This window comes from Corapipo altera, unplaced genomic scaffold, assembly GCF_003945725.1.
Source record: "Corapipo altera isolate COAL_440 unplaced genomic scaffold, ASM394572v1 57, whole genome shotgun sequence".
In the NCBI taxonomy this organism is placed as follows: Eukaryota; Metazoa; Chordata; class Aves; order Passeriformes; family Pipridae; genus Corapipo; species Corapipo altera.
This window is the reverse complement of record NW_020884905.1, coordinates 5,150,399-5,155,847: the sequence shown is the minus strand read 5'-3', so window position 1 is coordinate 5,155,847 and position 5,449 is coordinate 5,150,399.

Sequence of the window (5,449 nt, the reverse complement as noted above, 5' to 3'; positions counted from 1 at the left end):
AACATTTTATGTATATAATTTTTTTTGTTAAGTATTATATTCATTCAGTGGGAAATTATGTGTTCTGGGTCTGATGGCACTGCCAGAGCCTCCTGTGTGTGCAGTACCAGATAACCCTTGTTGCTGCTTGTTACTGTTACTACCAGGTGGATGCCTATTGTCAGTCCAGCTAAGCCACAGACAAGCTTATTGCAATTAAATAGCAATTTGTTTCTATGAAACTGCAATTAAAGTATTACTGATCAGCCATTTTAGATTGGCAGTGCTTTGACTGCATGTTAAACAGCAAGGAGCTCTCGATTCATTGCTGCGGTGAGTGGCGAGTAACAGGGAAGTGTAACACGCTCACCTCTGTCCCTTGTCAAGCTGGAAGTGTGAGTCCTTCGAGAAGTGCTCTGATCTCATCACGAACATGCTGAGAGCAATGACAAGTCAGGGCTGATCTCTGTAAGTTGAACTTGCAACTTACAGGACCTGAAGTTATTACTGTTTCTGTTCCTGTATGAGCAGGGATGTGTACGCTTCCTACAGGGGATGTTTTCAACTTCAGATTGATTCTGTTGAGAATGGACGGCAAGTTGTGGGCCGCAAGCCAATAACGTACTGCAGGTTCCGACTTGTTAGAGCTGTGTAAACAGGACTGCTATAGCTCCTTAATCACAACTAATAAAAGACTAGAAGAAAGCAATCAATTACCTTAGAAGTTTGGTGGTTTTTGTTTTTTAATAAAAAGCAAAAGTTTATCTGACATGGCGATTATTTTCACACTTGTACAACAGATGAGACAGTTTAAAGCAATCCCATCGGTTTACCTGTGTGCACTAGGGTTTGCTGGTGACTTTTTGCCTGTGACATTCCTGGGAAGCCACAGTGCTCCTGCCCCCAAGCCTTGCAGAACCTACCAGCCACTTCCTGAAGTCCCTGGCCAAGCTTGTACCATTCATGGTTGACTTGAAATCTGAAATGTAAATTTTCGGTGCAAATTAAAAACTTGTTTGTAAGAACTCAAAGAGGAATTAACTTTGTAGTGGTAATTGTATTTCTTAATTATCACCACATTTTAACGAAGTCTGAGATGTTAACTTTAGTTCCTGCATTTTTGTACAGTGGAGGCTGCAGACATCCTGGTTCCTCTGCCAGAGGGGATGACATCACACCTGTGGTATGCATGAGATAAGCATTGCTTCATTTAGACACAGGTTCTTGTCTCTAAGAAATGTTCCTTATGGGAGTGAAATGGCTTGGGTCCTAGTCCTGGAGTGTGACCCATGGGGTAGGTGATTGCTGCAGGGCAAACTGCTGTGTCAGGTGTCACATGGGTAGCAAATGCCTGTGCCACCGGCTGAGCAGCCGTACCATACTGCACCATACGATATAATACGATACTATACAACATGATACATGCCAACTGTGCAGGCTTTGGGCTCCTGGCAAATGGCAGGTAAAATACCTGTGCTTAAACCTCAGTGAAAATGGCCCAGCTGACAGGCAGTAATTCATTCACCCAAGACAGTGGTCTTAATGTCTAAGCCCAAGACCTGAAAAAAGTCCTGCTTAGTGGAGGCAGACGCTACTATGTTGGGGGATTTTTTCCCCTCATCCTCTGTGGGTATTTTTAGCAAGTCAAGTTCTGTTGTTATGTTTCTTTTAACAGTAGTTCTAGCGTTAAGTTCACAGAAATGTTTTGGGCATGCAGGAGGCTACACAGCTCAGGGGAGGCAATAGGCTGTAAGGTGGTAGCTGGGTGTGTAAGCCTTAGTCCTGCTTGGTGGCTCCCTTGGGGCTTTTTTTGCCCCACTCACGTCTATGTTGCCCATTGAAGGCCCCCACAGGAGGGCGATGCTTGAGAAAAACTATGTGGGGTTCATGCCCCTGGACTGGTCCTGAAAAGAGCGTGGGCTTTCAAACAGCAAAGCGTGTGCCCCCAGGAAGGCTGGAAATTTTAATAGGTGCTAACTTTTAACAAATTTAAACTTCTCTCATACTCACTGTTGTAATAGAGGCCTTGCAGACCATTGTGTCATTTTGTTCCCATGTGTAGTATTGCTCATACATTTTTGTGATCATTTTATCCGTTTAAATTGGTTCTCTGCTACATTATTCACCTCAGCTTACAAATGCTGAGCTTGAAAATAAAATTTTTTTTAATGGTCAAAATGTTTAAAAAATAGAGCATTTTGCTTTTTAGAATTGTTCTTATTCACTGCTACATATCTAACTTTAAAAAACCCAAAGAAAACCAAAAAAACCTCAACAATTTTGTTGAAACAGTCACACAAACCGTAGCATTAAGACCAAAAGGGGGCCTGAGACATTCCTGCCCCAAAAGAATTTTTTTTGAGAGAGTATAGTGGAGAGAAAATTGATATTTTGAAAAAAAGTTATTCTTTCTGGTTGGGTCCTGGACCCAGTGAAATGCCCATGATGAGGGAGCTGTGCTGCTGAGCACAGGGAGATTGGCTGCATGAAAGGAGCCCCCATGGACAGAGCCTGCCCTGGTGCCTTTCTCAACAGCAGTGAGTGGTCCCCTCTGGTGCTCATCCTGTCCTTTGCTCTTAAGGGAGTAGTGCCTGCTGGGCAAGCCAAAGCTCTCCCTTTGCAGCCAGGTTCCTCTGCAGCTAAACCAGAGGATGTTTCTTTCTCACATCGTTAGGATATGCTGTTAATTACATTTTGAAATATCCATATACTTTTCCTCTTAGGGGATCTTACAAGCAAACTTCTTGCTAACAACTTCTGTGGTTCGCCATAACCTCTCAGAATAATCATCGCTTCCATTGAACTTATGCCAGTTGTTTTGTTAAACTAAATTGAGAGAACGGGGCCTATATTAATTCTCGAAAGGCAAGAGATTGCCCTGTGATTTGGGGAAATCTTGATTGCTTACAATATGAATAAATGAACAAGGCAGATATTAACTTTACACCTGACTTCAATTTCTTTGAGCAGTGAAGAAATGTCCAGCAGGAGGGTAAAAATCCAGCTAAAACTCATAACCCAGCCATTAATAGGCTAACTTTATTGTGCTGTAAAATCTTCAGCTGCTTATAGAAAACAAAAGGGCAACAAATGCGGTATTTGTCTTTTATTCTGAGAAAAAAACCTTAAGATCAAACAGTGCCTAAAATACTGAGCTGATATGCATCCCACTTACATATTTTTGGATATCCTCTGATATGCATTCCACTGATGTATTTGATAGGTAATTATATCAGCCATATCGAGATGCTGATACCAAATAGTGGAAGACTTCAGTGTTTTGCCATAAAGCTTATACCCCTTGTTACTGAACTCTCATCAGACGAGATCTGCAACAATCATTCAAAAGCTGTAGTTGGTATTTTTGTGCTTATGCCACATTTAAAAATTATTATTCTTGCTTCATCAGTTAGTCTTTTTAGCTGACTTGAAAAAAAACATATTGCAAATGAGCTACTATTCTTACTTGTTGTTTTAAGAAGGGTAAGCACTGAAGTATTCAAATGGAACAGATTATACCTTTAATTACATCCAAACAGGATGCTGAGCTGATTTTTCTATTTTCCGTTTAATTGCTATAGTTCAAAAAGATATTGCAAATTTGTAGATGAATTATTTAAGCATAGCCTTCTGGCCTCTGTATTTATGGGAGAGACCAAGGCGGGGGGGGGGGGAAGAAAACTGAATTTAAAAGAGAAAATTGCCACTTCCTTCTTTAAGAAAAAAGCTTGAATAAAACATCTTGGGAAAGTGTTTTAGCTGGATAGATGTTTTGTGCTTTTTGGGAGCATCTTGGGAGTCCATGGAATTCGTTTGTATCCCACCATCCACACTGGGTCCCTCACTCCTGAGGGACTACCTGTCTCATGCCATGGGTAGCAAAGTGCTGTTTCTTCTCTGACCTGCTCATGAGTGACTATACTGCTTAAAGGATGCGATCCCAACCAGCCGCCCTTTGTATGGATGTGCTTGATCTCCATTCTCCTGCACACAAAATGACAATAATGAAAGCAAGCACAATTCATCACTTCTATCCTAAATATATTACCATTTTGTTTGCATGTGCATGTGTATATATCATTCACCGTATATATTTAGGATATGTGCTATGACATTACAGCCAGTGATAAATCCTACTTGCTTACTATATGTGTTATTTGCTGCAACATTAAGCTCAGTAAGACTTTTATATGTAACTTGTACCAAAACTAAATATATTGTGGAATTGATGCACAGTTGTAAACAAGAACATAACTTCCTGCTTCAACACAGTCGAAGGTGGCAGCTTGTGTGGCAATTCTTTTGTAAACAATTGCAGACTTTCCAAAGAATAAGCCAGTTAATTAAATTTTTAATGATGTTTTTAGAAAATAGGATTCTTGGGGGGAAAAAACCCAACCTATAACACCAACAAAAAAAAGTAGACCTACAGCTTGTACTGTATAAAGACATGCTGTTGGTGAAAAAGTGGATTATGCTGGCCCAGATCTTTTGCTCCCCCCATCCTTTTTTTTTCTTCTACTGAACTTGTCTGTGTAGAGTATTTTTTTATAGCTCTACTGTGAATTCAAAGAAAGATGACAGTGGCACAATCTATTTAATTTTTTGGTGGATTATCTTATTTCATTATTTTTAATAGTGCTAAGTATGTGCTACTCACTTGCAGAGCTGATACAGTGCATAGCAAAGCTCAAGATGTCCTCTTAAATACACAAAGCTTATGCAAGGCCGTGACACAAGTAGGTTTTAAACGCTGGCAGCACTGGCAGCTTTGAAGGGCTGATATGATACAGCCTTGCCGACACATCACAGGTTATAGGGAGAGATTCAGGAATAAACTGAACTAACTGGAGTAAGAGTAGTACACAACTTTTATTGATGAAGTTCAGGGGAAAGAGGCACCGGGGGCAGCTGTATTAATCCCATAATAACTTGAAATATAATCAGCACATTGCTGCAGGGATGGCTAGGACGGGAGGGAGGTGGAGGTGTCAGGGTTTAAGTTCACAGGCTTTCCCAGTTCATTAAAAAGTGAATCAATCAGAGAAACAGGCTGGCTTTTCAAAGGGCTGGCAGTTGTGAACGGGCTTCGGACGTTGGGGGGCACACAGATGGTGTGCCCAGCCTCGTGCAGAGGCTGCTGGAGCTCAGCAGCCATCCGTTTGAGAAGGCGGCTGTGTTTTACCCTGCTCAAGCCAGTAAAATGTGTTATAATGTGCTAGGGGAGATTCTGGCTGGATTTTGAGAACTTAAAAGTCAGGCAGTGTTGGTGCTGTGGGCCATATAAAGGTGACGCTGATAGATGTTTATAAAGGGAAAAAAGTTTTGTTTTATAATTTCTAGAGTGGTGGTTTAACCAGCAGGCAAATGGGCAGAAGGAGTCTGCCTACAGGACCCCTCTTTGTAGGCAGCTGGTATAGTAATTAGCTCATTACTATTAATTTTGCCATCCCTGGACTGATCAGTGATG